This window comes from Trachypithecus francoisi, unplaced genomic scaffold (genome assembly GCF_009764315.1).
Source record: "Trachypithecus francoisi isolate TF-2019V2 unplaced genomic scaffold, Tfra_2.0 Lachesis_group11, whole genome shotgun sequence".
Taxonomy (NCBI): domain Eukaryota; kingdom Metazoa; phylum Chordata; class Mammalia; order Primates; family Cercopithecidae; genus Trachypithecus; species Trachypithecus francoisi.
This window is the reverse complement of record NW_022681456.1, coordinates 19,411,915-19,439,231: the sequence shown is the minus strand read 5'-3', so window position 1 is coordinate 19,439,231 and position 27,317 is coordinate 19,411,915. Positions and strand designations below refer to the sequence as shown.

General features: G+C 46.0%; 1 long non-coding RNA gene across 1 annotated transcript; it reads left to right on the top strand.

The window, feature by feature from the left end:
• The first annotated feature begins 5,078 nt into the window (after nt 1–5,078).
• Nucleotides 5,079–25,357, top strand: LOC117090965. Its single transcript, XR_004440179.1, has 3 exons — nt 5,079–5,092; nt 21,116–21,119; nt 25,167–25,357. It is a non-coding gene; the product is annotated as an uncharacterized LOC117090965 (long non-coding RNA).
• Nucleotides 25,358–27,317: the final 1,960 nt, after the last annotated feature.

Genomic DNA, 27,317 nt, shown 5'->3' with positions numbered 1-27,317 from the left:
ACTTGATTCAACCGTGGGTGCTAAGGAAGGACTAAGAAAGAAAAATTTTCTGCCATCATTGAGGTGTGAGATGATGTTCTAATTGCAGAGAGAGAGACAGACAATTTCAGAGTCACAGGTGCTATGAGGAGAATAAAGCGAGATTCCATGATAAATCGGGATTGGAGATGCTATTTTTGGGGTTGTCAGCGAAGGACTGTCTTGGAGGTGACATTTAAACTGAGACCTGAAGGGTGAGATGAAGCCTGCTGTGAAGGCAGAGAGGACTGAACAAGAACAAAGGCCTGAGGCTGACAGTCCTTAGCTTTCTTTGATAGGCTCAAGTTCTAGCTCCATTACTAATTCCCCATGGGAAAGCCTCGGTTTCCTCACCTTGAAAATGGGCAGACGAAATATGGAATCAACCTAAGTGCCCATCAATAGGTGAATGGATAAAGAAAATGTGGTGGATATATACACAATGGAATATTAGCAATGAAAAAGGATAAAATCCTGCCATTTGTAGCAACATGGATGGAGCTGGAGTTCATCATGTTTAAGTGAAACAAGCCAAGTTCACAAAGACAAATCTTGCATGCCCTCACTCATATGTAGGCTAAAAAAAGTGGATCTCATGAAGATAGTAGATTGGAGGTTACCAGAGGCTAGGAAGGGTGGGGAAGAGGGAGGATGAAGAGAGCTTGATTAATGGGTAAAAATACATACTCAGATGGCAGAAATAAGACCCAGTGGTCAATAGTGCTGTAGGGTGGCTATCGTTAACATAAGTTGATTGTACATTTCAAAATAACTAGAAAAGAAGAATTCGAATGTTCCTGGAGTAAAGAAAGGATGAATATTTAAGGTGGCGGATATCCCAGTTACCCTGATTTGATTATACAAATGTATCAAATGATCAACATGGACTATAAAAATATGTACAGATATTATATACCAATAAAAATAAAAATTATTAAAAAGTTGGCATCATACCCAAAGTTGACCCTACCTCGCTGGGTGGGGTAGAGATAATAATGCAGAGGAGATGACTGAGGCTCAGAGAAGTGAAGACACTGTCTCAAAATCACAATTCAGTGAGAGGAGAGGCCAGGATTTGAACCCTGGGCTGTTGGAAATGCTCAGAATTAACCTAGTCTTACCAGTTGGGTGTGTGTTGGGGTGAGGGTCAGGGGCTGGTACAGCTATGAGTTTGGGGAAACAGCCCCTGGATGCTCCGTGCTGTAAAGCAACACCACCTTTCTCCCTCGGAGCACACGGCGTGACGGCATTTGTCTTCCTGCTGTCCAAGCGAGGGAGATGGAGATTGTGAGGTCTGCCAAACAGTGAGGCCACGGTGGAGCCAAGTTCTCTTGGCTTAGGTCATAATGTCAGCTTCCAGTTACCCAGGTCTTAGGAGATACTCGGTGCTGTTCTGAGCATTCCGGCATGCTCTGTTACTTCTAACTCTCTGGGAGAGGTACCGTGATTATCCCCATTTTCCAGATGAGATGACTGAGGCCCGGAGAAGTGAAGACACTTTCTCCAAGTCACAGCTTGGTGAGGGGAGGGGCCAGGATTTGAACCCAGGCCCGTCTGCCTTTATAGCCTGTGTTCTGAGTCACAGGCTCAGTGCTGTGCTGCCTCCCGTGGCCTCAACCGCAGGCTGGGCTCCGGGGATGCCATGGTCAGAGGAGGGGCTGCAATCCCCAGAAAAGAGGGTGGCTCAGCAGCCCGTACGCACCCCAGCATGTGCACCCATGCTCGCACACACACTCTGACACATGCACCCTCCAACTCAAATAGGTGGACATGCTTTTGGGAAAACCATGGAGAAAGTGAGCCCCACAGAGAGGGACCGTGAAATCCCTATTGCAGCCGGGGCCATCAGCGTGGTTCAGACACAGAATTCTTCTCTCTGGCTTGCTCTGTGTGTCTCAGTCTCTGCAAAAAGGGTCTTCACCGATAGATGTGTTGGAAAAGGAAAGAAATGTCTTCAAGTATGTTGTCATGGCACAAAGAAGATACAGGAAGGTCATGTGTGTGTGTCCAAGTGTGGGCATGAGTGCAAGTAAAGGCATGGAGGTGTGCAAGCGTGTTAGTGATTGTGTGAATGACTGTCTGTGTGAGTGGAGAGTGTGTTCTGGTATATGTATTGTGTGTGCACAAGGGTGTAAGTGGGTGCCTAAGTGTGTATGTGAATGTGTATACATTCTAGCATGAATGCTGTGAGCACGTGTGAATGGTGTGTGTGTGTGTGGGGGGGGAGACAAGGAAGGGGAGACTGAGACCTGGCACCAGGGGTGGGGGACAGAGGCTCCACAGGCTCTTTCCCGACATGACAGGGGGACTCTGATTCCCAGGGAGACCCCGCGCTTGCTTTGGAGGAGGTGAACAAAATTGCAGCCTCTCTTCCCGGAGCCCCTCAGTCTCATGACCTTTTTCTTCCTGGCCCCTTCATTCCTAGCCTGGGTCCTGTCTCTCTGAGAGGAGTTTTTCCAGCTGATCTGATGGAGTGGCCCACGGAAATAGTAACAGTAGTAACAGTGGACACTCAAGAATCTCAGTGCAGGGCACTGTTCTAAGTGCTGTATTCTGCTCCCAGTGTCCCTAACAGGTAGTGACTAGTATGGTCCTATCTTACAGACAAGGAAGTTGAGCTTATTTCAGGGAAGGGCCCTTGGATTTCTTAACATAGGGGCAGGCAAACGTTTTTCTGAGGGGACGGATAGTAAATGTTTTAGGTTTTGTGGCCATAGGGTGGGTCTTTGTCACAGCTCTTACACTCTGGAGCAGTAGCAACAATGCAGCCACAGAGATAAATGAACAGGCACATGCATGCGGATTGTAGTGTACTGACTCCGCCTTAACCTGCAAGAGTGGTAAATGGTGGGATTTTAGGTACCACAGCAGATATGTTCGTGGGAGATATATTCATTCGTTTGATCACTAAGTCATTTATTGCATGCTGTGTGCCTGGCTCTGTGCCAGCAATAGAGAGAAAACAGTGGACAAGACAGACCCCGTTTCTACCCCCAGGGCTTGCCAACAAATAGATGGGGTATCCTGGGGGGGCATAATCTCAGGGCAAGCACTTTATCACATATTGTGAGCAGAGAAGGCTTCCTGGGGGAGGCGACGTCAAAACTGGTACCCAAAGGATAAGTGGTTGGGGAAGACAGTGGGGATGGTGTGGGGTTACACAAAGTCTCCCCGACAGTAGGAACAGGGGGAAAGGCCAGAGGTCAGACAGGGCTGATGGGAAGTGCATCTGACCGGATATTTGAGATGTGGGTGGGGCCGTGTAGTCTCCGGTGTTCATTGTTTTGGGAGGGAATGGGGAACCATGGAGGGGTTAAGCGGGTGAGGAGCCACTTCCCTGGCTTCTGAGAGAGGCTTCCCCGGCTTCCATCCCCAGGCCTTATTCTCACCTGGTACATAGAACCTGACCGTTTAGCTGCTGGCTAAGAGCAGGGACCCTCCCTGTTTTCCGCCCTGCTGCATCCTGTATCTAACATTTCCTGGCAAAGGCTAAGCCTTCCTACACAACAGCAGCTATTCTTAAGCATCTTCACGTATTTGTGTGCCTGTGTAGCATCTGTCCCTCTCCTGCACAAGAATGTCAGCTCCAGGAGGGCAAGGGCATTGTCTGTTTTGTTCACTTCTGTATCTCTGGTGTCTAGCACAGCTCTGGGCACAGACTAGGTGCTCTGTTAATATTTATTGAACCTAGGCTGGGCGCAGTGGCTCAAGCCTGTAATCCCAGCATTTTGGGAGGCCGAGACAGGCGGATCACGAGGTCAGGAGATCGAGACCATCCTGGCCAACATGGTGAAACCCCGTCTCTACTAAAAAAAATACAAAAAACTAGCCGGGTGAGGTGGCGGGCGCCTGTAGTCCCAGCTACTTGGGAGGCTGAGGCAGGAGAATGGCATAAACCTGGGAGCCGGAGCTTGCAGTGAGCTGAGATCTGGCCACTGCACTCCAGCCTGGGCGACAAAGCGAGACTCTGTCTCAAAAAAAAAAAAAAAAAAAAAATATATATATATACACACACACACACATTGAACTTGAGGTTTTATGTCCTTGGCTGAGTCCTGGCTGATGATGGGGTGAGAGGCTTTGGCCTATCCCCTTAAGAGCCTCATTTTCCCTTCCCCTCCTCTTGTCCCAGAAGTTAATGAAGTGCTCTGCCTCTGGAGGGTGAATCCCATTATCGGCTGCACCCCCCAAGCCCAACATCAGCTGTGTGTTTACTTGTTTATGGTGCGTCCTTCCATCCCCAATGAAGCTCTGGGACCTGTTGTCTTATGCACTGCTGCATCCCCCACAGCCAACACATAGTAGGTGCTCAATTAGCTTATATCGAATGAATGACTTGACATCTCCCTTACTACACGCCCTTGCAAGGAAGAGAAGAAAGACTGGGAAACTGTGTGATGGGAAGGGGTGATCTGGCAAGTCCACAAAGCAAGCTGGGGCTGGATTATTTGCCTGGAAGGGGATGGTGTGGGAGGAAGGAAGCACACTGTGTCCCTCCTGCAGAGGTCACGGACACAGGCCTGTTGAGAGGCAGGAGCAGGGACACCGTGGCGTTTGGCGTTCCTTCTTCAGATGCAGCGAATCGTGTTTGAGAGATGAAACCTGCAGGGAGTCTTGCCTTCTGGCCGAGACCTTTAAAGCCGGCAGCCTCTGAGCTCATCCAGGGTGCATTCTTCAGCGTTTCCGATGTCCTTGGCTCCGTCGGGCCATCTTGGTGGCAGCTGCCGGAGCTGGAGGAGAACAGGCCTCAATGTCTCCTATTATTGCTGGAACATCAAGTACCCCTGAAGTGGAGGGCAAGGCTGGCCCTGTCTGCCAGCAACAGGGCGCGGTAACTCAGCCACCTGGGACCCCAGCTGCTCAGGCCTGAGGGTGAGGTGCTGACGTCCTCTGCCTCCCTTCCTGATGAGCACAGCCGCCTGCCCTGGTTCACCCGGCTCTCTTTACCTCCCCCTCCCTGGCCATCTCTTCTTCCTGCTTGCCAATGGCCTCATTATCCCAAAGGGCGAGCTGTGTGTCCTCGCTGGCAAAGGTCTTTGTGACCCAGGCCTCCTCCAGCTCCCAGACCTCCCAAGTATACCCGTCTTGGCTGCAATGAGCTTCCGCAGAGGTCAACCAAGCCTGGGCATTTTCTGAGACAGACCTGGGTCAAACCTGTGCCTTGTGACTCTGGGCAAGTGACCCTTCCTCTCATCGGTCATAGGGGCTTGCTTCTCAGTGACAATGTTCTGGCGTCATTTTGCAGATTGTTCTAGGTTGGGCCCCAGAGAAGTAAAGCCTAGGACAGGATGGGGTGTATAAGGTTTATCTGGGGAGTGGGCTTGGAAGGAAAACCTCAAAGGGAGGGGAGACACAGGATAGGACCCAGGGAGGGGCCGAGTGAGTCCCTGCTTTGGGCCTAATCCCACAGGGGCTCTTGAGTATAAATTGAGCTTGGAGTTGTCCCACCTTAGCAAGGGGGCCAGACGTGAGTCTATGTTGATGGCCCCTCAGGGAGGAGTGGGGGTGTAAACACCCAGGCATCAGCTCACATCAGTGGAAGGCAAATCTCTAAGAAGGGGGCAACTCCAGCAGCCACGGGGGTCTGACAGCCCCAACACTGTCTACTACGAGGATGAAATGAGATGATTCACAGTGCTAGAAAGCCCCCGACCACCCTGAGGGCAGCGCCTGGCCCGTGTCACTCACGCTAGTAGTGTATTCTCATGTAGCAGGTTTTACCTTCAGCCCAGAAAAACAGCAGAGCCTGGTGGATGAACCCTTGCTTCCATCTCCAGCCACCCTCGTCACCCCTCATCCCATCTCACCTGTCCCTTGAGATATCCAGGTTACCTGCTGGGGTCTAGGAGCAGAGCAGACGGCCCTGTGCCTTCAGAGTCACGTGGTCACGACTGGCATTCCAGCCCTTAGGATGATGTGGGGACGCCCTGCATCCCTCCACGCGTGACCCCATGGGCTCCTCTGTAAGGATCCCCGTATCTTGGTGCGTGTCCTTCATTACAGCCCCCTGGATGGAGCATGGCTCCCCACAGCCATCCTGGACCCTGCAACTCCGGGCCAAGACAAGTGTCCAAGACAGGGCTGCCTTTATTGGATAATTAATCCAGCGGGAAATCTGTGGGAAGTTTCCGGTAACCTGGCTGTGAGTTAGGAGGTTAAGGTAAATGTGATCCTGTGGGAAAATAAAATCCTTGGATTCCTTCGTCTCTTTTTTTGGGCCTTCCTCATCCCCTCAGGTGGGACTGCAGGTAGGTGGGCACTTCAGATCCTAGTCTCCCAAAGGCAAGTCTTTGGAGCCTCTGTTTCCTCATCTGTAAAATGGGCACACCAGCTTGCTGCCCAGTATATTCTGCTGCTGGCTGTAACCAAAGAGGGATTGTGATAGATGGAATGAAATCCTCCTTGGTACTATTGGGATTCCAGAGCACCTGGTATACCTGGAGGCAAGCAATGTTCAAAGCTGAAGGGATTTGGAGAGCATCTAGTCTGGCCCCTTAATGATTTCTGGATTGGGAAACGATGGCCAGAGGGGACAGTGATTTGCTCACCTGGAGAGGCAGGGGCCATCCTGCTGGGAGGGAAGAACCTGGAAGTGGGAAGCAGGAATTTCAAGTTCCTCTCTTAACTCTGCTATCAGGGAAGCTGGTTAACTTCTCTGGACCTCCATTTACCCATCTGTCAAATGGCCCCAATGACAGAGAGGGAATGAGGTCATTGCCAAGTCTCTTCCAGCCTTGACATTTGGATTATCTCACAGTGCCATATACACCCTCTCAAAGTACCAGAGAAACAGGAAGGAGAGCAAGCTGCCCTTTTTTTTTTTTTGGATGAAAAAAAAAACCATACTAAGATCCAGAGGGTGTTTCTGGAGTTTTTTCAAGGCCTTATGGTTATTACAAAGCACTGGGACCCAAGAAATCCTGGGTTCAAACTCTTGCTCCGCCTTGGTAGTGACTGTGGTGTATTCAGTAGGTATCAGGCACTGGCCAAACACGTGAATCGCAACAGCCCTCTGAGACGGGTCTTATCTTCATTATTTGGGGGAAGAAATTGAAGCTCAGAGAGGTAGACTGACTTTCCCCACATCACACAGCTAGTGAACAGAGAAGGCTGTATTAGAAACTGCATTTATTTGATGCCACATCTGTGCTTGGAGCCACCTTCCCACAGCTCAGTGAGAGTCATCAGTAATCATGTGATTGCCTGGGATTGGGTCAGGAGGAAATGTCAGGTGCAGGGAGGGGCCCAACTTATTTCTGTGAGGTCTCCAGAGCTTTCTGCGGGATCGGGCTGGGTCAAGACCTCACCTGCAACCCCATCCTTGTGTAGCTTCTCTGCCTGCCCCGTCCCCATCCCTCGGTCCCTTCTAGGTGTCACCCGAGAGCCTTCTCTCAATAAATCACTTGCATAAGAATTCCCTTCACAGTCTCTGCTTCTAGAGAACCTGCCGAAAGTTCCCTAAGACAGGAACTTGAGACAAACTCTTGGAAATGAACTGACCATGTAACCATAAACTGGGTCTAATTACCCTGTTTTGGCCAAGCGTTTCAACTATCATCTCAAGAAGCCAAGAAAATGTCTTGGACATTCAGAAACAGCGGTCAGATGTTACTGACAATTGCTATTAAGTCTAAGACAGGGCCTGGCGTACAGTAAGGTGTTTAATAAATATTTGCTGAGTGAAAGGCCTGAATGAGTAAATATTTCTGGAGCTGGGGAGGTGGGGGTTTCTGGAAAGAGAGAATGTAAAACAGCCTTCCTGGGGCAGATCCCCAGGAAACACGCAAGCTCAGGGACCAGCCTGGGCACATTGAAATGCAGGGTCAGGTGCTCAGATATTCATAGCTTCATCAGAGGCTTAGCCTAAGAGGCTGCAAGCCCCAGAGGAGCGACAGACCCAGGAGGGAGTCGTGATCACAGCAAAGATTACAAGAGCTTGTTAAACAGAAATCCCTCCTGGCAGATGGTCAGCTGGCTCCCAGGGCCCAGATGTGGGAAGGAAAGCCCTTTCCTATTGGGAGTTCCAGAAGCCTTGAAACCAGGGGAAGAAGACATTTTGCCTTCATGAGTTAAGAAAAAAACAATAATGATGATGATAAAAATGACAAAGCAATTATCTGACAGTTACTATATCCAGGACTCGGTATGTAGGGATGTTATTTAAGCCTCCCAATAACCCCTGCAGGATACACACTATCATTCCCATTTCACGGATGAAGAAACCAAGGCTCCGTGAATGACAAAAATGATGTGCCCAAGGTCATACTGCCAACAGGCGGTACTTGAACCCAAGTAGCGTGACAGCAAAGCCTCAGCACCATGGCAAGTTCTGATTTAAGAGGATAGTAGGGAAAGGGCTGGGCACAACTGAGGCATAAAAATTATAAAAATGGATGGTTAGCAGGGGGTGGGAGGGGTAGTAGAGGGTCGGGGGAGGTAGGGCTGTTTAATACGTATGAAAAAAATAGAAAGAATGAATAAGACCTAGTATTTGATAGCACAACAAGGTGACTATAGTCAATAGTAATTTAATTGTGCTTTTGTTTGTTTGTTTTTGAGATGGAGTCTCTCTCTGTCAGCCAGGGCTGGAGCGCAGTGGTGCAATCTCGGCTCACCACAACTTCTGCCTCCCGGGTTCAAGCAATTCTCCTGCCTCAGCCTCCTGAGTAACTGGGACTACAGGTGTGCACGCCCAGGTAATTTTTTTGTATTTTTAGTAGAGACGGGGTTTCACCATGTTGTCCAGGCTGGTCTTAAACTGATCTCAAGTTACCCACCTGCCTCAGTCTCCCAAAGTGCTGGGAGTACAGGTGTGAGCCATCGTGCCCAGCCTAATTGTACATTTTTAAACAACTAAAAGAATATAACTGGATTGTTTATAACACAAAGGATAGATGCTTGAGGGGACAGATACCCCATTCTGCATGATGTGATGATTACTACACATTGCATGCCTGTATCAAAATATCTCATATACGCCACAAATATAGACACCTACTATGTACCCACAACAATTAAAAATTTAAAAAATTATAAAAAATTACAAAAATGTTGTAAACTCGTAGAATATCTCTGGGTGGATACAGAAGAGACCTACAGCTGTAGTTGCCATGAGTTGGATGTGGAGGGGAGATTTTTATTATAAACCTTTCCTATTTGAATATTGAAGCATGGTGAGCTAGATCACAAAATTGGCCCCCAAGATGTATCCCTCTCCGCATTCACACCCATCCTTTGCTGCTGATTTTGTAGTCCTTACCCATTCTGACTCTGAGCACAGGGATGCAACTGGCTTTGACCAATGGGATATTAGTAAAAGTAACAGAGGCAGAAGCCTGCAAATGGCTTGTGCAATTGGGCTTGCTCTGATGCTGCCCTTCCACAGGGCCATGAGGACACACTCAGGCTTACCTGCTGGGGGATGAAGGCTTGTGCAGCACAGCCAAGCTGCCCTCATCATCCCAGTGGAGGCCATCCCAGATCAGCCATCAGCCAGCTGACCCAGACACACAAATGAGCCCAGTCAAGATGAGCAGAGCTGCCTGGCCTGCTGATATGGTTTGGCTGAGTCCCCACCCAAATCTCATCTTGAATTGCAGTTCCCATAATCCCTACATGTCATGGGAGGGACCTGGAGGGAGTAACTGAATCATGGGGGTGGGTTTTCCTGTACCGTTCTCATGATAGTGAGTAAGTGTCACAGGAACTGATGGTTTTATAAAAGGGCAGTTCCCATGCACTTGCTCTCTTGCCTGCTGCCATGTAAGACGTGCCTTTGCTCCTCTCTTGCCTTCCACCATGATTTCGAGGCCTCCTCAGCCATGTGGAACTGTGAGTCCATGAAACCTTTTTCTTTATAAATTACTCAGTCTTGGGTATGTCTTTATTAGCAGCATGAGAACAGACTAATACACCTGCTGACCACCACAACAGAAGTTTTGTTTTGTTTTAGAGACAGAGTTTCATCTTGTTACCCAGGCTGGAGTACAGTGGTGCAATCATAGCTCACTGCAGCCTCAAACTCCTGGGCTCCAGTGATTCTCCCCTCAGCCTCTCCAGTAGCTGGGACTACAAGCACACACCACCATGCCCAGCTATTTTATTTTTATTTTTGTAGAGATAGGGTCTCAGTATGTGGCCCAGGCTGGTCTTGAATGCCTGGTCTCAAGTTATCCTCCCACCTTGGCCTCCCAAAGTGCTGGGATCACAGGCATGAGCCACTGCACCTAGCAGGTTTTGTGATTGTTTGTTACATAGCATTACTGTGGCTATAGATAGCTAACATAAGTAGTGAGGCACTGCACCTTCCAAGATGAAAAACAAACAAACAAACAAAAAAAAACCACGTAAACTTTACATTTATAAGATGGTCTCTGCTCTGTAGGAGATCCTGAAATCTGGAGGCTCTCCTGCTCCCAGGAAATGTCTTTTCCATTCTGACTTTGGTGCTTTCAGTGAAGCCATTTCTTCAAAATCAAATTCACTCAACATTTCTCCAGACCCCACCTTCTCCAGCAAGCCCTCCAAACCTCCACAGTCCTCAGCCTGGCTGCAGGGCTGATTTCACTAATGTGCAGCATTATTACAAAGAGCAGCTCCTGTGCAGTCAGTGCTGACCATGGACCAGGCACTGGGCAAGCCCCGTCTCACTGAGTCATCACTACACCCTGTGAGGGAGGCATGCCTAACATTTTCTTCCAGTTGCAAATTAGAGGCCGAGACCCAGAGGGAGTGAGTCTATTGCCCAAGGCCTCACAGCAAGCAAATTCTGGAAGCAAGATTCAACCATGCAACTGCCCAGCTGTGCTCCTCACACCCACCTAATGGTTTTCTCCCCTCCAGGCTGGAGGCAGCTGCCCTTTGATTAGATCTGCGTTGAGGGCAGGGGGGCTAACACTGTCATTGGATCAACCTGGGGTTGAAAAGTGCATTTTCCCTTGTCCTCAGAACGGGGAAAACGAAGACCATCTTTGAGGAGTAAACTGACTTGCCTAAGGTCACATGGTGATTCACAGAGCGGGGACTAGAATTTGGGAGTCTCTTCTCTCCCTCTCTAAGACTCATTAATCATATATATATATATATACACACACACACACACATACCATACAGCGTGAAGGTCTTTATATGTGTCCACCCTTCCTGCCTCTGTAGCTGTGCTCAACATTTCCCCTCTCACAGTGTACCTTTCACTGCAGAGCAGACAAGCAGAAATGTGAGGGCAAGCATGCTGGGGACACTGGGTTATATGCTCCTTCCTTCCTGCTTCCTGCTTCCTACCTTCTCCCTCCCTTCTTTCCTTCCTTCCTTCCTTCCTTCTTTCCTTCCTTCCTTCCTTCCTTCTTCCTTCCTTCTTTCCTTCTTTCCTTCCTTCTTCCTTCCTTCCTTCTTCTTTCCTTCCTTCTTCCTTCTTTCCTTCCTTCCTTCTTCCTTCCTTCCTTCCTTCCTTCCTTCCTTCCTTCCTTCTTCCTTCCTTCCTTCCTTCCTTTCATCTTTCCTCCCTTCCTCCCTTTCTTCCTCCCTGTCTCCTCTTCTTTTCTTCTTTTCCCTCCCTTCCCTTCTCTCTCCCTTCCTTCCTTCCTTCCTTCCTTCCTTCCTTCCCTCCCCCTCTCTCCCTCCTTCTTTTCTTCCTTTCAAAATTCATTCTGCAAATATTCACTGTGCACCCACTCTCTGCTAGGCACTCTGCCTGACTCTGGAGATGCAATGGGAATGAAACAGGTGTGCACCTTGGCCTTGATCTCCTGAAGCAACAGGGAAGATGGGACTTAAGCAATCATATAAATGATTAACTCGTTGCAGTTGGAGAACAGGTAGTGAATAGCAAGAACTGTGTCTGACTTGAGTTGGAATCTGAGCTCTGCCGTTTACCTAGCTGGGTTTCCCCCACTCAGTTACCTAATCTCTGTGTCTTGCTTTCCTCATTTGGGGATTAATGTCTATCTTTCAGGGTGGTTGTGAGAGTTAAAGCAAGCTGGTGATCTACAGCATTGAGCATGGAGCCTGGCACAGGGTAGGCGCTGTGACTGCAGGTGTCTTCATCGTTGCTGCTACTGTTTTTGCTGCTGGATCCTTGCTGCCCTTGACCTGGAAGGTCCCACCTGCATGACCATCTTATCTGTGAGGGGAGGTGGCTTCACTCACCCTTCTCTAACCCTCTGAATTATAATCCATCTTTAATGCCTCTAGAGGGAGGAGCTTTGAACAGAAACCAGCTCCAACCACTCACTGCTGTCCACCCAGTGAATCCTTGCCTTTCAAAGGCATGATGGGGCCGCCAAATCCGCCCCAGGGATCTAATGCGATTGTCTCGCTTCTGTAACTCTGTTGGGAAACTGAGCTTGAGGTTTCTGGCTGGGCTTCCAGAGGCTCCCAGGAGTGGTGGGGAGCCACAAAGGAGGCTTATGGGAAACCATCGGGCCAAGGAGTCTAGCCTGGGAGGGACAGAGCCAGGGTGGAGGAGCCTGTGTCCAACTGAGCACCTATGATGTGCTAGGCAAGATTCCCTCTTCTGCTTGGCCCAGAAAAGGACCTTTCCCCAGTGCTTATGGGGATCAGGTAGACATAGTCACCTGTGATGACAAGAACATGGTGCAGGGACTCCCAATACCCAAGTTAAAGCCTCCACTAAGTGCCCTTAGGACTAACACAATCTGTCTCAGCTTTTCACATCTATAAAATGTGTGTCTCTTTTATGAGGCAGTATAGTTTGGTGTTTAAGAGCTGAAGCTCTGGATTCATTGAGCGTCTGTGTGACCTAGGGCCAGTTGCTAAGCCTCTCTGTGCCTCAGGCTCTGAAACTATAAAAGATGGAGAGTAATACTATCTGATTCTGTTGCCTACTAGCTGGATGACCTCAAGCAAGTTGCTCCACCTCTCTCAACCTCAGTGTTTTCCTTCTGAATTGGGATTAATGAGAATGCATATTTCACAGGGCTGTTGTGAGTATTGAATGGGATGATCCATGCTGAGTGCTCCAAACCACACTTGACATGGAATAATCATATTAGTGTTGATTGAACACCTGCTATTTTCTTCCTCTTCATTCCTCCTTTTCTCCCTGTTTTCTTCTTTGTTTCTGTCCCTCCTGCCTCTTTCCCTCACTCCATAATTGCATACTGGACACCTGCCATGAACCAGACACTTTTCTAGGCACTGCCCATCTTCAGGATGACTGTAAGAACCAAATGTGCCTAATGGGGAGGTGCTTTGGCGATATCGAGGCTAATCTGTCAGGTAAGAGAAGAGGTGATAAATTCACACTGTGGCTTGTGGCGAATTCTTTTTATGCTCACTCTCATCTAGGGTCATTAATTTAGAGCCTTGACTAGGATTTCTATCCTATGCAGCTGCAGTGACATTAATTTGATATTCGCTAACCTCAGTTACTTGTGTGTCACCATCATAATGATTATTTGCCATAGCCACATACAAATATGCTTTACTATTTTGTTTTACGTCACTCTTTTTAAGAAATTTAAACTGATTTTTTTTTCTTAGACTGAGTTTTGCTCTTGTTGCCCAGGCTGGAGTACAATGGTGCGATCTCGGCTCACTGCAGCCTCCACCTCCTGGGTTCAAGCAATTCTCCTGTCTCGGCCTCCCAAGTAGCTGGGATTATAGGCACCTGCCACCATGTCTGGCTAATTTTTTATGTTTTCAGCAGAGACAGGATTTCACCATGTTGGCTAGGCTGGTCACAAACTCCTGACCTCAGGTGATCCATCTGCTTCAGCCTCCCAAAGTGGTGGGATTACAGGTGTGAGCCACCACATGTGGCCTAAACGGAATTTTAACCTAAGCAATACTATCCATGAAACCAAAAGTCTTGGTGAGCTGGCACACATTAAGCACTTAATTATTAAAGAAAATTTTAAAACTTCATAGATGACCCCAAAGCATCTGCATTTGTACCATATTATATCAGTGAGTGGTTATACCAGACAATATCCTCTTACCATTCGGCTAACTAGAAAATCCTTTGATTCATTGCTTCGTATTTTTCATACTTACCAAGTGCTATCTCCTTTTTCCAAGCCTAGGGGTGTCTGTCATCTGCAACTATCATGACATTAATTTGAAAGTCATTAACCTTGGTTACTTAGGTATTGCCAGAATACAAACATTTGTATTCTTTTTGCTATAGCTACATGCCAAACATGAATGTGCTTGTGCTCAACTTTTTGTGTGTGATCACGGTTTTTTCTTTTGGTTTTTTTCTTTTTTTCTTTTTTAATTTAGCCTCAACTGAAGCAATCATATCTATGAAATCATGGGTTGAAGGAGCTGGTTATATATTTCTTTCTAGCATGCATTAAAGTAAATACATAGCTATTATGTAAAATAAAATGCCAACCAAACACATCTGCATGTGTGCCTCATTCTTACGGTACGGCTGCTGTTCCAAGTATAACCCTGTTACCATTCAGCTGGTTAGGAAATTCTTTGATTCATTGCTTCATATTCACCAAGTGTTATTCCTTTTGTCCAAGTCTTGAGATCCCATGAAGGCATAGACAGGTCAAACCCATTGTCCTAGGTGACAGAGTGAGTCCCAGAACCCAGGAGTCCTGGTCCCTGATTCTGCCTTGAGGCCACACAGGACACCCAGCCCCATCCTGACCTATCTCCTGGCTCATTAAAGGCCTTGGGGCTTGGATCAGCTCTTTCATTTCTCCGTCCTTCTCTCTTTCCTCTCTAGCACTTGAAGATACAAAAAGGGTTAATATCCATCTCCCACTCTTCTTGACACCTCCCACCCTGGGTTTCTGTGGGTAATCGCTAGCTTCCCTTGAGGAATGACCTTGCCCCCCACCGTGGGGGCTATCAAGAGACAGATATAAACACCTCAAAGTTCCCAGCTAGCTCTCTTAATTGGCACCTTTCTGTTCTGCTTTAAATTAATCAAAGCCAGTCCGATATTAATACTGTAGGGGGAATTAAAATCATGCAACGCATTAAAGATGTAATTTAAAATTAATAACTCATAATTATTTATCATGGCGTATCAGTGGAGCTATGAATTTTCCCTTCTAACTCAGCACACAGTCTCCTGCCTTTGCTTTTAATAGCATTTGGACCATTACTGTGCCCAACCTTGGTTCCCGCAGACACCCAACCTAAGAGACGTAATTCACTTAATTTAATTTTGGGGGGCTTAATTGTGGTAAATCACTACTTAAGAAAAGACATCTATTTGAAAGGACAAATTGGGATAATTTAATAAAAGCTGGAGTGAGGAAGCCCAAAGACTTAATGATGCGCTGTGGGTTTTGACCAGAGAGGCCCCTATTCTTCAACTCATTCATTGAGAGTTGCTAAGCTCAGTTTCCAAGTCTTTAAGACAATGGCAGCATTCAAAAGGTTTCACAAACTAAGGAAGTGACCCACTTGTCCATTAATATGGGATTGAGCAAAAAAACTATGATGGATCCACCCAGTGGAACACTATGCAGGCATATAAAAGAATGGCAGGTCACATGTGTGGATATAGAAGAATCAGCAGGATATATTGTATTTTTAAAAGCGTGGTGGCTAGCACTTTGGGAACCCGAGGTGGGTGGATCACGAGGTCAGGAATTCGAAACCAGCCTGGCCAACAGGGTGAAACCCCGTCTGTACGAAAAATACAAAACTTAGCCAGGTGCAGTGGTGGGCGCCTGTAATTCCAGCTGCTCAGGAGGCTGAGGCAGGTGAATCGCTTGAACCCGGGAGGCGGAGTTTGCAGTGAGCCAAGATCGCGCCACTGCATTCTAGCCTGGGCAACAGAGCGACACTCCATCTCAAAAAAAAAAAATGCTAGAAGAGTGTATAGTGTGCTATTATGACAAAAGGAAAATATATATACACCCATATAATTACATATACAGTATAGAATATCCTTGGAGAGAAACAGGAAACCCCTGAGGATGGGTTTAGGTAACTGGGGGACAGAGGAGGGAGGGAGAGTTGTCATGCTTTGTATACATTTGTATCTTTGAAATTTTGTACTACATGCCAGTATCAGCAAGTCAAAAAGATTAGACAATTAAAATAATAGTAGTAGGAAAGGTTTGTCAACCTGAGTCTTGCCATATCTCATGTACCCTCACTCCTATTTCCACATACCCCTGCTGATCGTAATGATGGTTGCCATGTGTCGAGTGTCCTCTCTGGAATGGTCACTGTGCTGACTTCATCCCACGAGCTCCTTACATCAACCTGGTGAGGCAGGTCCCCAACATTTCATGACGAAGTTTCGAACATAAAAAGGTGAAAGGGTTTTTCAGTGAATACCCGTCTATTTGCCACCTAGATTCTACCGTTAATGTTTTTCAACACTTTCCTTATCCCAGACTGATTCGTTTACCCATCCCTCTATCCATCTATCAGCCCTATCAGATCTATTTTTTATGCAATTCAAGGAAAGTTACAGACATCTGTACATTTCTTTCTAACTACTTGAGCACGTCTCTCTTTAACTGAAATGCAATATTTGGTTAGGGTTCCTTTTGTAAAGTAAAATTCACAACTGGCAAAGAGCACAGACCTTGAGTGTACCATTTGCTGAGTTTTGACAAACCCCTGCACTTGAGCAATGCACATCCATATAATGATACAGAATTCATTTCCATCTCTCTAGAAAATAGCCTAATTCCCCCTCCCAACAAATTCCCAAACCCCCAGCGGCAACACTGTTCCTACTTTTTTTTTTTTTTTTTACCACCACAGATTATTTTGGTTCATATAGGTGGAAATGCACAAATGGACCCTTTGTGTAAGGATTTCACTCAGCATAAAATTTAGAGAGTCATCCATGTATTGTGTTTATCACTAGTTTGTTTTAAAGGGAATGATCAACAGTAAAAAAAAAATCCCATTAAAACGTGGGCAAAGGACATGAATAGACATTTCTCAAAAGAGGACATACAAATGGCTAACAGGTATATGAAAAATACTCAACATCACTAATCAGAGAAACACAGATCAGGCCACAATAAGATATTGTCTTACCCCAGTTAGAAAGGCAATTGTTAAAAAGACAAATAAAATAAAACAAAACAACAACAACAAAAACAAAAACAGATGCTGGTGAGGATACAGGGAAAAGGGAACTCTTATACACTGTTGGTTGGGATGTAAATTAGTACAGCTACTATGAAAAACAGTATAGAGATTTCTCAAAAAACTAAAAGTGGAACTATTATATGATCCAGCAATCCCACTACTGGACATTTAACCAAAGGAAAAGAAATCAGTATATCAACAGGATACCTGCGCTCCCATATTTACTGCAGTACCATTTACAATAGTAAAGACATAAAATCAGCCTAAGTGTCTATCAGTGGATGAATGAAGAAAATGTGGTATATATACACAATGGAATATTATTCAGCCATAAAAGAGGATGAAATCAGCCGGGCGTGGTGGCTCACGCCTGTAATCCCAGCACTTTGGGAGGCTGAGGCAGGCAGATCACTTGAGGTCAAGAGTTCAAAAGCAGCCTGGCCAACATGGTGAAACCCCATCTCTACTAAAAATACAAAAAAATTAGCTGGGCATGACTGCGGGTGCCTGTAATCCCAGCTGCTTGGGAGGCTGAAGCAGGAGAATTGCTTGAATCTGGGAGGCGGAAGTTGCAGTGAGCGGAGATCATGCCACTGCACTCCAGCCTGGGCAACACAGTGAGATTCTGTATCAAAAAAGAAGAAGAAGAAGGAAAAAAAAGAAACAGAAAGAATGAAATCATGTCATTTGCAGCAACATGGATGAACCTGGAGGTCATTATGTTAAGTGACATAAGCCAGGCACGGAAAGACAAATATCACATGTTCTTGCTTATAAGTGGAACTAAAAAACTTGATCTAATGAATGGAGAGAGTAGTACGATAAATACCAGAGGCTGGGAAAAGTGTGTGGGTAGAAGATATAGAGAGATTGGTTAATGGTACCAATATACAGTTAGACAGAGGGAATAATTTCTAATGTTTGATAGCAGAGTAGGGTGAGTATGGTTAATAACAACAATGTATTGTATATTTCAAAATAGCCAGAAGACAGGACTTGAAATATTCTCAGCATGTAGAAATGATAAGTAGTCAAGGTGATGGACACTCCAAATACCCAGACTTGATCATTACACGGTCTATGCAAAATATCATATGTACCCCATAAATATGTACAAAGATTTACATCTGTAAAAATAAATAAATAAATATGAGGAGGAGTTGCGTTTTTATTTTTATTTTTTTTATTGCTGGGTAGTGTCTACTGTACGGACACATCACAATTTGTTTATTTATGACCTGTTTCAAGTTTGGGGTTATCATGAATAAAGTTGCTATGAGAATTTTTTTTTTTTTTTGAGACAGAGTCTTACTCTGTTACCCAGGCTGGAGCGCAATGGTGTGATCTCAGCTTACTGCAAACTCCATCTCCGGGATTCAAGTGATTCTTCTGCCTCAGCCTCCTGAGTAGCTGGGCTTACAGGCATGTGCCACCACGCCAGGCTAACTTTCGTATTTTTCTTAGATATGAGGTTTCACCATGTTGACCAGGCTGGTCTTGATCTGGCCTCAAGTGATCTGCCTGCTTCAGCCTCCCAAAGTGCTGGGATTACAGGTGTGAGCCACTGTGCCTAGCCTGCTATGAGTATTTTATACAAATCTTTTTGCAGACACGTGTTTTTATTTATCTTAGGTAAATTCCTAGGAGTGGAATTGTTGGGTCATAGGGTAAGTGTAGGATTGGTTTTTATTAAAAAATTGCCACAGAAATTTCCAAAGTGATCATACCATTTCACATTCCCACCAGCCTTAACAGGTGACAGAAGAATTAGAAACCAGCTTATATCAAATGCACTCTTCACTAAATGGTGAGTTGTTCAGGTTGGTCCACATTCTTGCCAACATTTGGTGTTGTCAGTCTTTGATTTCAGTCATTTTAGTGAGTATGTAACAGTCTCTCACTGCAGTTTTAATTTACATTTCCCCTGATGACTGGTAATATTGAGTAGCTCCATTGTAAAGATCAGAAAATGGAGGCTCAGAGAGGTTCAGTAATTTAGTCAAGGCTCCACAGACTGAAGGGCCAGTGTTCCAACACACTGCAGTGGTCTGAATGTTTGCATCCCCCTGAGATTCATATGTTGAAACTTAACCACCAACATAATGGTATTAGGAAGTGAGTCCTTTGGGGTGTGATTAGGTCATGGGGATGGGGCCCTCATGAATGGGATTAGTGCCCTTATAAAGGAGTCCCCAGGGAGATCTTTTTCCACAGTTAGAAAGGGCCATCAATGAACGAGAAAGTGGGCCCTCACTAGATACCAAATCTGATAGCACCTTGATCTTGGACTCCTACCTCCAGAATTATGAGAAATAAATTTCCATTGTTTATAAGCCATCCAGTGTATAGTAGCCTGAACAACGAACACACTCACTTCTCTTGACTTTAAAACGGTGGCTTGCAACTATAAAGATGTGCTGTGTTTGTCTTCCCATGAATTTCTCCAATCTCTCATCACAGGACACCTTTCCTGGGCTCTCCTGAGGCTCTGAGCTGCTTGGCACCCAGAACGTCAACCACCTAAAGAAACGTGTAATTGAGAAAGAGGAAGGAATCCCACAAGGGGCAGAAAGCTTGCGTTTGAGACAGCTGCTAATTACTCTCTAGGGCATTTTTACAACAAATGTAAAAGTGGGTTTCACTGTTAAAATCCCAGTTTGCTGAAGACAAGTCTACCTGATGTTTCCAAGCCAGATCCCCCCAAGGTTGATTCATATTGCTTGAAGGTTGTTTTCTAGCCCCTCTTGGAGGCAGGGGGATGAGTCTCACGACCTCTTGAGCCCCTCTTGGCAGGGCAGGTGTGGGTTTTTTGTCAGATATCATTGGCTTTGCAGCTTGTGGAACTCAGAGCATCCTCCCTGGCTAAGCAACCCCTTGCTGTTGTTTTTATGTTGCTTCCAGTGAGTTCAGACTTGGCAGGGTTCAGATGGCCTTGGAGTTGATGACTGGGCACAGACTTTGGAAAGCTTTATGTTTGTGCTCCAGACTTTGTTTGCAAACAACTATAACTGTGCTGCCCAAATGTTCCTGCCCTTGACCAGGTTTTGTGAGCTCCCGGGTCCTGATTCAGGAAAATTAGTAATTGCAAAGCTACATGGGGATAATTCAGGCTGTCCTTGCTGCCTCTTCATCGGTCAGAGGTGGCCTGGGATCAACCACACCTTCTTCTTCTGTTGCTCCCTGTCCATCTTCCCTAGAGGAATCTCCTTCCTCCTTTCTTACCTCCATGGTTCTGGTGGGGCTGCCCCTCTGCCCTCAGCTCCAGGGACATGAGACCAACCCCAGGAAATCAGAACACTCCATATCCCTGCCTGTGATGATTAGTTAAAGAATGTGCACACGACTCAACTGGGCCAATGAGATTCCGTGCTGGTAATTTTGCTGGTAAAGAAGTGGTTTCTTTCTCTTGGCTTGCAAAGCTGGAAGGGTGTCAGCCTGGAGCTGTTGGTGGCCATTCTTACTACCACGCAAAGAGAACCTTCAAGACTAACAGTGAAGAAAACAAAGCCATGTACTGGAGAGGAACAGATTCCAAATGATTGCAGTGGGGTTCCTTGGTCCAACTGCACCTGAAGCCTGCCCTTTTCAATTTTGTGATCCAATCAGTTTCCCTATGTGCTTAAACCAATCTGATGTGGGTTCTTGTCACTTGCAACTAAAAAATATTCTGACCTATCAGTGTAGGTGTTGGGGGGTGGGAGTGGGGGAGTTAGGTGGAGGAAGGATAAGAAATTCAGAAAACCTATGCTCTCTCTTTAAAACCTCAGGATACAGAGGAAGTCTAGGGGTCACTTTAGGTTCCTCTGGTTTCAAAACTTACCCACTCACAGAATGTCCTCTACTTTATCCCTGACAAGGCAATCAGGCTCTGCTTGTATGCCTCCCATGGCAAGGAACTCAGTTTCTCTCCAGGAAACCCATTTCATCAAGGGACAGCTCTGCTGTCTACAAATTAAGGCAGAATGTCTGCCAATAAGGGAGTGGAGAGAACAAAGGGTAGCCTTGCTTCCTCCCTTTCCTTCCTTTAGTCTATTCTCTTCACGGCAGCCAGAATGGTCCAGTTATAATTTGTTAGAGGGTGTTGCTTCCTACTCAGAAACCTCCAATGGCTCCCATCTCATTGCACAGTGAAATTCAAAGTCCTCACCAGGACATAAGAGGCCCTTCAGGATTTTACCACTTACCTCTCTGGCCTTGTCACCCGCTTTCTCTGCTTTGTCACTCACTCCACCCCAGGAACACTGATCCCCTTGCTTTTTCTAGAACTTTGCAGCTGCCATTTCCTGGCACGTACTGTCTTCTGCCAGATTGCCAGTGGCTGGCTCTCTCACCTTCTTCAAACAGCTTTCTCTCCCTCTCACCTCCTCCAAGGCTTTGCTCAAATGTTACCTTTGCTTCAAAAGTTACCCTGACACCCCACTTAAAATTGTAGCTTCCTCACCTCAACACTCACTACCCCTCCACTCTATTTTTTGTCCTTATCGTCTATCCCCATGTGACCCATTGCTATAAATAGCTTACTAATGTTTCTCCTTGTCTCCCATTTACAAATGTAGAGAATGTTCATCTGTTGCTCACAGCTGTATCCTATCTAGAACAGTACCTGTCACATAGTAGGTGCTCATTAAATATTAGTTGAATGAACCATCCAGTAATTCAACTTGAGAACGGGGCCTGGCAAACACTAGGTGTCCACACAATGCTGAAAGCATGAATGACCGACCCACCCAGTCCCTCAGAGGGTGATAGAGGAGAAGGGCGGTTGGTTTGTTTCTCTCTGGAGCCTCATGGCAGCCAGGCAGACAGGTCCTTGCAGCCTGATGTGACAGCTGGTGGCTGTCTGAGATGGGGGAAACTCTCAAGCAAAACAGACACGCTCAGTCTCTCCCAACGCCCACTGACTGCAGCTGGAGGTGGAGATGGAGAAATCAATATAAAGATTGGCTTTGGAGGAAAGGAAAAGAAGAAAAGGCCTCTCTACTTCATTGAGGAGGCAGCTGCAGAAAGGACAGGTGGGGGCTGCGTGACGGCATCACATGGTGCACACCGACCTTCGTAGCCCTGCTTTGTGTTCTGCTCCCTGAGTTGCAGGTGTGGATTCCCACTCCCAGACCTCATTCATAGAGATGCTCGGCTCCTGAAGCCTTGAGAGTTCCTCCCAGGCCATGTTTCCCCTGTTCAGAATTTAGGCATTTATCCTACACTGGAAGATATCAAGTGACTTATTAAGCCCACTAGTGTCTGGCTCCGGTGTGCAGGTGCTGGGGATATAGGGGTGAACAAGAGAAGACAGACAAAAATCCTGGCCTTCATGGGCAGGGAGAGAGACAGATAATGAACAAGTTAAGTAAGTAAAGTGTGTAGTGTGTGTGATGGTTGTAAACACCAAGGAGAAAAACAAATCAGGAAAAAGATAAGAGTTGTTGGGTGTGGAATTGCAATGTTATATAGTGACATTTGGGGAAGGAGCAAGCCACATGGTTGTCTGGAGGAATGTTCCAGGCAGAGTAGCCAGTGCAAAGGCCCTGAGGTGGGAACATACTTGGAGAATTTGAAGACTAGCAAGGGAGCCAGCATTGTTGGAGTGAATAAACAATGTCATTCATGTCAATGTCAGAGAGGTAATGGGGGTAGTGGAACTATTATAAGCATGGAGATTGAGATTGGCGAATTAGTCTGTTTTCAAACTGCTGATAAAGACATACCAGACACTGGGTAATTATTTATAAAGAAAAAGAGGTTTAATAGACCCACTGTTCCACATGGCTGGGGAGGCCTCATATTCATGGCAGAAGGCGAAAGGAAAATGACAGCCAAGTGAAAGGGGAAACCCTGTATAAAATGGTCAGATCTCAAGAGACTTATTCACTACCACAAGAACAGTATGGGGAAACCACCCCCATGATTCAATTATCTCCCACTGGGCCCCACCCATAACACATGGGAATTATAGGAGCTACAGTTCAAGATGAGATTTGAGCGGCGACACTGCCGAACCGTATCAATTAGGAAGCCTTTGGAAGAACTTGAGTAGAAGAATTACATGGTGGCTTCCATGCTGTTGGGTGAAGAGACCAAATATGCCAAGAACAGAAGCTGGGAGGCAAGTTAGGAGGTGGTCATGATGGTGCCTTTGACCGGGGTGGCAGCAGGGGATATTATGGATGCTCATGAATTCATCCAAAAACTCTTTCATTCAGAAATCACTTATTGGATACCTATGGTTTGCCAGCACCATTCTGGCTATTGGGGGTGGTGACATGCAAAATTCACCCTGTTTAAATGGAGCTTACTATCTAGTGGGTGCAGGAAAAGAGCCAATTAATAGGGCAACAAACTGTCTTGGTTTTCCTGGGACTATCCTGAGTTTAGCACTGAAAGTCCCACGTCCCAGGAAACCACTCAGTCCTCGGCAAACCAGAACAGTTGACCACCCTAATTGTGAAGATGTGTGTTTTGGAGAGTGAAGGGTCAGTGAGAGAGAACCAAGCTCCAACACCACAGCTATCCACCCTTGATGACCTGGCTGACAACCTCCCATTGTTCACAGATGGAGAAAAGGCTCAGGGAGGAAGGCATGGGCCCAAGGTGATGTGGCAAATTAGTGGCAAGGCTGGGCATCAAACTCAGGGCTCACATTTTAGAGCTGGAAGAAATCAGAGCTTGGGAAAAGGAGGCAGCATTACTAGCCACTAATGAAAGGCAAAGGAAGTTTCCAGTGAGAGACTGGGACAGAAGAGAGTGTTCACAAACAGGCATGGTCTTGATGTTGACAGAGGAGACATTCAAAATCATGGCGACCAAATGGACTATTTACTGAATAGTGATTTTTTGCAGGGTAGAGATAGGGTCTCCCTATGCTGCTCAGGCTGATCTCAAACTCCTGGGCTCAAGTGCTTCTCCCACCTCAGCCTCTCAAAGTGCTGGGATTACAGGTATGAACAACCACACCTTGCATGAATTGTTTATACACAGGAAACAAAATCTGAATCCCTACCTCACACTACACACACACACACACACCCCCCAAACACACAATTCCAGAAGGTTAAAGAACTTAAATGTGAAAAAGGAAAACTTTCTTACAATTAGACAAATTAATTTCCTGATCTCAGGAGACAGAGATGTGTTTTCTAAATTATTCAAAGTAAGCACAAACAAGAAAGGAAACGTGATACATTAATAATTAAAACTTTTATGCAACCAAAACCACCATAGTTAAAGTGAAAAATAAGCTATAAACTGGAAAAGATACTTACAATGCAGACAAACAAGTGTTTCTCAGTTAGTATTCAGTGTACAAACCAGTAAGGTAAAAAGTCAAACAACTCGATAGAGAAATAGACAGCAGATAGGAACAGGCAGTTCTGAGAAGAATCCCATACAGTCAATAACATCAAAAAGAGGCTCAATCACATTGGAAGGCAGATTCAAATAATGAGACACAATTTCTCCCCCATGAGATTGGCAAAAATGGAAATGTCTTCAATATCCAGTATTGGGGAGATGTGGTGCCAGGGAAATATTTATACTCTGCAGGTGGGAGTATGAATTGGTAAAACTACTTTGGAGAATAATTTATGAATATTTAGGAAGAATGAAAATTCATGCACCCCTTTAACCCACCAATTGTTCCCCTAGTTTCTGAGAAATGTCACACATACAAAACATTCAAGATTGTTGATTGTAGCATTGATTATTAAAGTGTAAAAACTAGAAATACCCTAAATACACATCAGTAGGAGAATGGACTAATGAATTACATCATACACAGGCAATAGAACGATATACAGCAGTTAGCAAATAAGCTACAGGAATGTTTTATCATGAATAAATCTTAAAAAGCATAATGCTGAAGAAAAAAGGAAGTTGCAGAAAAAAATACCCTCGATACGATATCACTTCACCTCAAATTTAAAGGCACACAAAACCTGTGCATATAGACAAATGTAAGAAAATATTACAAACTGCTCATATCAATTTTAAACACCACATTGAGGTGTTCCCTTTCCTATAGAAAGAAAGGGAGAGTAATGCTTTTAACATATCTGTAATAGTAAAACTATAAGTGAAATACGGCAAAATGTTAAGGTTTGACAAAGCTGGGTAGAAGTGTGTAAGCATTTTGTTTGGTTTGCTCCACGATTTTTCATTTGTTTAAAACATCTTGTAAAAAGAGGAACAATAGGCAAGGCGTGGTGGCTCACGCCTGTAATCCCAGCATTTTGGGAGGCCTAGGTGGGCAGATCACTTGAGGTCAACAGTTTGAGAACAGCCTGGCCAACGTGGTGAAATCCCATCTCTACTAAAAATACAAAAAAAAAAAAAAAAAAAGGAAAAGAAGATGAGCCGGGCATCGTGGTGCACACCTGTAATACCAGCTACTTGGGAGGCTGAGGCAGGAGAATTGCTTGAACCTGGGGAGCAGAGGCTGCAGTGAGCCAAGATCATGCCACTGTACTGTAGCCTGGGTGACAGAGTGAGACTCTGTCTCAAAAAAAAAATATATATATATATATATACTTTTTGCTGGGAAACTCCAAGAGGTCCAACATTCTTACTGTGGCATTCACACATCCAAGAAACAGTTATTGAGTGCCCACTCTGTGCATGCTCCACCTACTGTGTTAGGTGTGGAAGCACAGGAATGATCGTCATCATCTTATAATTTGCTGAGTGCTTATATATATAGCAGTAGTGCCAAGGGCTGTACATGCATTTTCTTTTTCTTTTTTTTGAGATGGAGTCTCACCCTGTCACCCAGACTGGAGTGCAGTGGTGCATTCTTGGCTCACTGCAACCTCCGCCTCCCACATTCAAGTGATTCTCCTGCCCCAGCCTCCCGAGTAGCTGGGATTATTACAGGCACACCACCACGCCTGGCTAATTTTTGTATTTGCAGTAGAGACAGGGTTTCACCATGTTAGTCAGGCCAGTCTTGAATTCCTGACCTCATGATTTGTCTGCCTTGGCCTCCCAAAATGCTGGGATTACAGGTGTGAGCCACCACGCCCAGCCTGCACATGCATTTTCTCACTTTCCTTTTACATCCCAATGATGTAAGTACTATTGTTAGCTCTTTATCTGAAGAAACAGAGGGCAAGTAAGTGATGGTGGCAATATTTCACCCTAGGTCAGTCTGACTGTGGCAGATTGTATTTTCAAAGATGGTTGCCATCCTTATAATGTGACTTTGACCTTCTCCCACGGAGTGGCAGGATCTATGCCCCCTCCCTTGGAACTTGGAGTTTTTGACTGCCTTGACTGATGGAGTATGCTAAGCCGGAAATGACATCATGTGACTCCAGAAGCTAGGCCCTAGGAACGTGATCCACTTCTGTTTTGTTTTCTTGGGATGCTCACTCTTGGAATCCAGTCACCATACTGTAAGAAAGCCCAATTTAGCCCATGCAGAGAAACTAGTGAGAGGCCACATGGAGGTGCTTCAGTTGACAGCCCCAAGTAAGGTCCCAGCAGATAGCCTGACTCAGCCACAAGACATGTAACTGAAGGAGCCTTTGGGATGACTCCAATTCCAGCCTCCATCCACCTGTGACTGCATGAAAGACCATGAGCAAAACCACCCAGCTGAGCCCAGTCAACTCTTGAAACCACGAGAGATAATAATAAAATGATTGTGTTTTTAGGCACTAGGTTTTGGGATGATTCATTATGCAGCAAGAGATAACAAGGACTGTCTCCAAAAGCTGTTCTCCCAGCCAGTATGCTCCATGCATCTCCTACCAAAGCAGCCAGCATGAATGGAGAGGTGGACAAGCAGCAGGCAATTCCATCACAGGTTGATGGTTATCGAGTGAGCACAGGCAGCCTATATTTCCAGCCCCACCTGGATTTGTACCAGGAAGATTCTGGAGAGCTCCAGAAGTCTTCCCAGAGGTGGTGACACCTGCTCAGTTTCAAAAAGCATGCATTCCTAGGGCATCTCAGACACAGGGAATAGCACATAAAAGGGCCTAGGCTTCAGAGACCTTGGCATCTTTGCAGAGTGGCCTCAAGGCCCAGCCAGGGGAAAGGCAGCACCTGCTAGGGAGGGAGGCAGGAAGCAGGTGGTAAGGCTGCTGGTGGGGGCCTGTATGTGAAGGGCATAGACCATTCCTCTGGAGAGGTAGAAGGTGTTGCAGAAGGAACGCTAGCTCTATACTCATGCTGGGGTTCAAATTCTAACTCAGGTGACCTTGCACAAGTCACTGTATCTCTTCAAGTGCTATGAATGAGCAACTGGAAACCAATGC